Genomic DNA, 8,509 nt, shown 5'->3' on the forward strand with positions numbered 1-8,509 from the left:
ACTCATCTCTACGTGCTCTAAGCAACAGTAAAATCAAAATTCCCAGATTCCTTCCCGATCAAAAAGTTAACGTTTCTCCAATAAACCATTCTAAGGACAAAATTGTCTTTCCCTCTAATAAACTAATAATTAAATATTATTTAAGGACCGGGTTGTTACATGTATTATATTGTAATTCTAAGTGAATACGTTATCCACCTCATTCTATATTGACTTGGGTAACCGTGACATGTAGCTAGCCGTCACTCATGATTTGTGGAAGCTCTGAACAAGCTATAAATGGGTCTTCTTAATATGGAGAATTAAAAAGATATTTTAATTCACAATCAATTAAGAAAGAGTCCGAATCGCCCATTGTCAATATAGAATGAGGTGGATAACGTATTCACTTAGAATTACAATATAATACATGTAACAACCCGGTCCTTAAATAATACTCATGATTTGTGGAAGCTCTGAACAAGCCATAAATGGGTCCTCTTAATATGAAGAATTAAAAAGATATTTTAATTCACAATCAATTAAGGAAGAGTCCGAATCTCCCATTGTCTCGTCGATTAGTACCTAATGGATTGCACACCCATAAAGTGATCTAGGAGGATCTTGCAAACAAAATAATTAAATAATCATATACTATTATATCATTATTTAATTATTTTAAAACTATAAATAATTTGTGGTTTAAAACAGTTGGTTTTACACCACCAACTTTGTATGGCTTATGTACGTAAATGTTTTAAAACCATTCAACTCTTTTGGTTTAAAAACACTTGCTATTTTCAGTTTGCTAGTTTAGGATGATAAACTTGTATATAAACCCCACTTGATGAATGAAATAGACAAGCAGAACTCAAAGCAGTTCCTAAGCTTCTTCCTTTTGTTTCTCTAATTGTCTTATAATTTCTCTCGTTCTCTTATTCCTATAAACTAGGTATTCATAGTTTTATCGACTAGAAGTTTTGGATCAAATGGTATCAGAGCACCAGATCCGAGAGGGTGACAGTGGTTTATGGTCTCAACTCGCAACCAACGTAAAGCTTCTGGAGAATAACTTTTAGGTCGTTTGCTTGTACGCCAAAAGCTAAGGTCCAAGAGAGACATTATGACTGGAGAAAACAAAAGATTACAGTTGTAGAAACGAAAGATTACAGATTCCCCCATACTAGCTTATCGAATATGCAGAAACCATTTGAAGTGGAAGCAGATGCATCGAACTATGCCATAGGAGTAGTATTATTTCAGGATGGGAAACCAGTTGCATACCATTCTGAGATGTTTAGTGGATCGGTATTGAATTACCCAACGTATGACAAGGAGTTGTATAGAATACAGCAAGTAGTAAAGCATTGGAGAGCTTACTTGTTAGGAAAAGAAGTCGTAGTTCACTCAGACCATAAACCTCTTCAGTTTTTAACTACACAGTCTAAGTTGTAGCAAGCTTGCCATATGAAATGGATGTCTTACCTACAACAATTCAATATTGTGATACAGTACAAGAAGGGAGCAACTAATAAGTTAGTAAATATGTTATCTAGACCACCTACACCAGTTAGTTCCTCATTGCTGGTGGCTATGCAAATCCAACCCATTGTTCCTTCTGAATATGCCAAAAGGTACGACACAGATGTTGATTTCAACTCAACCTATGCCAAGCTGCAACAAGAAAAGACTAGTGTGTTCCAATTGAAGGATGGACTAATGTACAAGGGAACACAATTGTGCATTCCAGAAGATGGCGATAGGCTACAGTGGATTCGTTAGTTTCATACTTCCAAAGTAGCAGAACATTTTCGGGTTGAGAAGACTTTATCGAATCTTCTTCGCTATGTTTATTAGCCAAAGATGCATCTCGATGTTTCACGATACATTCGAGGTTGTGTTCTATGCAACACATCGAAGCCTTCTAATAGAAAGTTAGGACTGTATCTTCCATTGCCAGTATCTAGCCTACCTTGGGAGAGTATCTCGATGGATTTCTTAGGTGTATTACCTAAAACCAAGTCAAGAAATGACTACCTATTTGTGGTGGTAGATTATTTCAGTAAGATGGTGATTCTCATTCCATGCAAGAAGACCACCACTGGAGAATGAGCTGCTAAGTTATTTTTCCAACAATTTTGGAAGCATTATTTCTAACAGAGACAGTCGATCTTAGGCCATTTCTGGAGGTTGGTATGGGGAATGATGGATACTAGATTGAAAATAAGCACTACATTTCATCCACAAACAGATGGGCAAACAGAGGTCATAAATCGGACTATGGTACACTTGTTGAGGGGTTACAATTCCAAGCATCTGAAGACTTGGGATGAAAGTCTCCCTTACTTACGGTTTGCTTTTAACCGAGTAATTCATTGCTCCACACTCAAATCTCCATTTGAGGTTTGTTTGGTTTATTTACCTGTAGTCCTTTTGATTTAGCATTCACTTTGAGTGACCAGCCATTAAGAGGCAAATAAGAAGAACATGTTAAAGCACAGAAATTTCTCAAACGAGTTAGAAAGATTCATACTGAAGTGGAGGCACAACTGCAATGTTCTTAGCAACGATACCAAGCTTGCCATGACAAGCATCGTGTGCTATATAACTTCAAAGAAGGTGACCCAATATGGTTACACCTTGGAAAGGAGCGGCTAATAGGTGAAGGCAAGAAACTAAAGCCTATTCATTATGGACCTTTCAAGATCGTCAAACAAATGGGTGATAATGCTTTTCAACTTGAATTACCACCGTACATGCATATGTACTCAATCATCAATGCCAAGAATCTTAAGCTTTTTGAGCCATCTCTACTTGATAATGATCCAGACGAAGACGATCGTCTTCCATCAGTTGATGACTTAAAGATTGAACGAGAAGACCCTTTGCATGAGGATTGTATCTTATAGCAGAAGGTTCGTGAAACCCGTCATGGAAAATATATGAATATTTTCTCGTTGGCTAAAAAGGTCAACTTCCTAGCAAGTCGAAGTGGTATATTTGAGACAAGGCAATAACATAGTTTCCTCATCTCACAGTATAGCTTGACCAGGAGCTAAAGCATTTTAAATGGAGGAGCCATGATCCAAGAGGATTTTGCAAACAAAATAACTAAATAATCATATACTATTATATCATTATTTAATTATTTTAAAACCATAATAATTTGTGGTTTAAAACAATTGGTTTTACACCACCAACTTTGTATGGCTTATGTACGTAAATGTTTTAAAACCATTCAACTCTAATGGTTTTAAAACAATTGCTATTTTCAGTTTTCTAGTTTAGGACGATGAACTTGTATATAAAGCCCATTTGATGAATGAAATAGACAAGCAGAACTCAAAACAGTTCCTAAGCTTCTTCCTTTTGTTTCTCTGATTGTCTTAAAATTCATCTTGTTCTCTTATTCCTATAAACTAGGAATTCATAGTTCTATCGACTATAAGTTTTGGATCATAAAGATTAGAGGCCTATTGGGCTTATAAGATGAGTTGTAGATGACAACTTAAATGAAGAAGCACAAGAGACCCAATAAATAAGCCAAAATTGGCCATAAGGGAAGTGGAATGGGTTTGACTCATTTGATGACTCACATGGGTCATGGGTGACCCATCTTAAAATGCCTAGCCTATATACATAGCTAAGCCTTGAGTCAACTTAGGTTTTGAGTTTTGGGGATTGAGTGAGGCTACTGAGGCACTCTGATTCTCCCCTCTACCATGGACAACCACCTAGGGAGTGTGATGCTAGCACCTACACCTCCCTAGGTTCTCATCTCCTTCTCCATGCTCTCTACTTTGGTGTGTATGAAATTAGAGGTCATGCATTTGTGTGGTTTTTCTCTTGGAGAATCTTTTAGTGAAGGCCCTTCATGGGTGATTAAACCTTGAGGTTTGTTCAAGGTAGTGCTTCAAAGATATAAAGGAACTTCTTCTCCCTTATGTAGTGATTAAAAGAGTCTAGGTGCTTCAATCATTTAGGCTTAAAGATATGGGAAATGGATTTGTTTTGAACTCATGTTTTAATCTTTAAGCTTTTGTTGTCATATGTTCATTAAGCTTTCATGAATGTTCAAATTATCTTTAAAAAGTACAAGGTTTCCTTCAAGTTGTCCTTAAATTTCTTGGAATTCAAACTACAAGGACAAAATTGATCAAACTCAAACCCTTAGTGATAAAATTCGTAAGCTACATGAACCAAAAGTGACTTTTTACCTATATATTAATCCAACACCAGACAAAAAGCCAAATGACACCACCACCTTCAAGAAAAGCAAAAGAGGAAGAAGAAGGAGTTAATACCAAATTGTTCGAAGCTTTGTTCAACCCAAATTTATAATACCCCTTTTTATAAAACCTGAATCATCAAGTCTGAGTCATCATCGAATGATCATTCAAATTCAAATTTATAACCTGTTTTCTTACACTTTTACTCTCAAGCTTTATTTTGTTGGTTTGACTGATCGATGCATGAGACTCAAGACTAAATCCACACCCATTACTCTCTTATGGGTTCACCAAGATTACAAAAATTAATAATAATAACCTCACGAGAACTTTTTTTTTTCTAGGGAAAAAAAAATTGCTATCATTCTCTCATCAAGCCATCTTCAATGCTAGAGGTCTCAAACCTAAAATTTCTCCTTTAAAATACAAAGATTCATGTATTGCTCAGATTCAGACATTTTTTCCCCAACCTTGCCCAACTCAATTAATTATTTAAGAATTAATTTTGTTGATAACTTAATGTTTTTTTTTTCAGAACATTTTAACCTAAAAATATTGAAAGTTCACAAATATATTTTTATTTTCTGACTTGTAGGCCACAATCTCACGTGATCACTATTATTTTATGACTTGGTGTCTTTACTCCTTTTATCTTTTGTGAGTGGATATTTATTGACACTATATCCTAAAAGTGAGAAATATGAATCATGTCGTCTATCTATAATTATAGCACCTAGACGAGTTATACCATGTGACTATATCTCAGTATCATACAATAATTTTGAATACAACATAATATTACATAAAATTGAAAATAAAAAATACCCTTTAAAGTAGTGGGGAATTGATATCAAGATTTTCTTTTTCTTTATTTACTTCATGTGCGCTTTATAATGTGGATTCAGCATCTTTACCTCATTTGTTTTGAGATTGTCGTTTTGCATATAATCTTGAGAAATAGAGCTTAATGCCACCATTTTTTTAATTTTAACTAGAAATACCACCTTTCCCCACAATTTTTGCAAATATCACCTATAAATATATATTTATTGTCCACTTATGGCACACATAACACTTTTTCTGAAATTTAGTTTTCTCTTTCAGCTCTCTCTTGGCTCCGTCTCTCTCTGTCGCTTAGCTTTCACTCTCTCTTCACTCTTTCTCTGTCGCGCGCTACTCTCAGTCTCTCTCGCGCAGCTGTCTCTCTTTTGTAGCTCTCTCTCTCTCTCTCTCTCTCTGACCCAGTGCTCTTCCTCCCTCAATGGTGTCTGTTCATCGAAGCTCAGCTCCACCGTTCACGCCAAAAGCTATTGTTCATCATCATTTTCTTAGGGTTTATGGGTTTCTCTGAAGTTGGTTTAGGGTATTTGGGTTTCTATGAAATTGGTTTAGGGGTTTCTTCGAAATTGGTTTAGGGGTTTCTCTGAAATTGGTTTAGGGGTTTCTTTGAAATTGGTTTAGGGTTTATGGGTTTCTATGAAATTGGTTTAGGGTTTATGGGTTTCTTCGAAATTGGTTTAGGGTTTAGGGGTTTGTCTGAAATTGGTTTAGGGGTTTCTCTGAAATTGGTTTACAGTTTAGGGGTTTCTCTGAAATTGGTTTACGGTTTAGGGATTTGTCTGAAATTGGTTTAGGATTTAGGGGTTTCTCTGAAATTGTCTGATTCTGATGATTCATTGTTTGAAACAGTGAAGGGGTTTGTTCTTTGTGGATTGATTCTTGCATTTGATTTCGAATTCGCTTTATTGATGTTGTTTTGCTATTGTTATTGATGTTGTATTGCTATTTTTTTGCTGTTGGGTTGCCATTTTAGTGGTGTTTTATTGGCATCGTAGTACTGTTGTATTGCTAATTTGTTATGGTTTTATTCCCATTCCATTGTGGTTTTAATGGTTTTGGTGATTTGTGCAATTGAATTCTATGTTTCTTTGTTGTTTTGTTTCATTCAAAGAAGGAAAATTGTAGGTGTTCATTTATAGTCTCTACATTAGCCACATGAATCTTTATAGTTTGTTTTGCAATTGCAATAGCTTTTGTTGGAAATTTAATATTAACTAATATTTATTTTCCCATTTGAATGGAAATTAATAGAGTTCATTGGACAATGGTGTCCTTTGTTAATTTTTAGGAAGAGATATCAAAGCACCTGTTTATTCAATGGATGCATTATATGGTTTTTTATATTGGGGCATACCCTTTTGAAAAGGGTTATTTAGTATCTATAAATACAGTAGTGTTCCTGCAATTAAAATAAGAGAATTGATTCAGTCTATGTTTATCTATTTGAATACAGAGAGGGTTTCCTACATAATCTGGTTCAAAGAGTCCTTGTGTAGGGCGTAATTCGTCTTAAGGTCATAGTGTCCAACACCTGCCTCGACTCAATTATTCAAGTTCTTCTAATCCATTTATGTGATTTTTGATTGTGTATGTTTGTAAGCATGAGTTAATTTTGAAGCATGAATTGAATGATTATTTCTGAATTTCTTTGTGACTAAAACATAGCAATTATACCCATTTTGTCCAATAGCTTTTTGATGTCTGTAGTTTGTACAGAAATAGCCATTTATTCTTCTATATAGGCAGAGTCCATAAATTTTCTTTTGATGTTCCATCTGTATTTTATTTCATTCGTTCTCTTTTTATGACATACATGTATATTAGTATGGTGATGAGAAGATTGTAGGAAGCATTGATGCAGTTGGGCTAGTTCTTTTAGTCTTTGCTCTGAAACCGTGTATGAAGTTCATTCTTGGGGCATGAAATCACTTTGATAGTTGGGTGTTGTTTGGTTTGTGGATGGAATGTGATCCAGATTTAGTAAAATGGAATGTAGATAAGAGTGGAGTGTGGAGAGAGTTTGAGAGTAGATAAGAAATTGAAATTGGGTAAAAAATACGATTGGTATTATTTCACATTTCGGGGATTGACAGTTGATGGGAATAGCGATTTCATTCCATAATTTAATCCAATAAACCAAATATTGTCTTATACATAGCATTATAAATAAAAGTGATGTATCAAATGGGATTTGTAACATTTTTTAGAAAGCCTTGTGGAGAGAAAATATAAGAGAAGGAAGTGGGAAAATATAAGAGCAAGCAAGCCTTGTGGAGAGAAAATATAAGAGAAGGAAATGGGAAAATATAAGTGCAAGACTTGTGGAGAGAAAATATAAATCTTTAAGGTACTTAAATATCTTCTGAAAAGGTTTGGACAATAAAAAACAAAGAGAATGATTTTCTAATCATAAACTATGTGCATTGAGAAAGAAAAAAAATGCACATGTCACTACTACAAAAAAGCAAAAAGACGACGGTAAATCACCGTCGTGTATTTGGTTTTTCAATGGTCGTGGAATCCACCGTCATCTTTTCCCTCATAAACCACGACGCTAAATAACCGTCGTTGTTAAACAATACAACGTCATCAAAAAATACAAAACGACGTCTTTGTACTGCAAAAAGATCTAAAAAAAGCAATCGAGGATGATAATAGACGACCAATTCTCTAAAAAGACCGTCGTTAAAAAGGGAAAATATGACACATATTAAGAGAACAAGGCCGCAAGATAGACATACAACGACGACAATAAAAATACGCCGACGTTAAATATAATTTTCACGACAATAAAAAATATGACGTCTTTAAATACATTAGAAGACGACGTTATTGATACCTACTACGTCGCACATATAAACACAACCGTCGTACAATTAATTTTCCACTTCGATTTTTCGATAAAAGATGACGTGGAAATAGTTGTCAGTGTCATTATTTACGACGTATGTGTTTCTATAGTAGACGTTGAAAAACTAAACAACGTCAGTTACAAATATATGAGAGTCGTATTAAAAAATTTATACGTCCTATTTTCAGAAACAAACAACGACCATAAATATTAGACGTTGTTAAATACAACAACGTCGGAAAATAATAAAAACAGACGTGTTTAGTCTGCTAAAGTTCTACAACGTCTCTTATTTACAAAAAACCGTCGTGAAATAAATTTTCCACTTCGATTTTTCTAAAAAAGATGATGTGGAAATAGTTGTCAGTGTCATTATTTACGACGTATACATTTATATAGTCGACATTGTATTTATATGTATTCATTACTCACGACGCACTTAATAATATAGACGACGTTGAACGTCTAAACAACGTCGGTTCCAAATAAATGAGAGCCGTATTACAGAACATATAGACGGCGTAGATTATGATGGGAGCCGTATTACAAATAACGTCGTTTAATTGTTATTAGACGGCGGTTATAATGAATTTCCGTCGGAATTAATTTC

This window comes from Prunus persica, chromosome G7 (assembly GCF_000346465.2).
Source record: "Prunus persica cultivar Lovell chromosome G7, Prunus_persica_NCBIv2, whole genome shotgun sequence".
Taxonomy (NCBI): Eukaryota; Viridiplantae; Streptophyta; class Magnoliopsida; order Rosales; family Rosaceae; genus Prunus; species Prunus persica.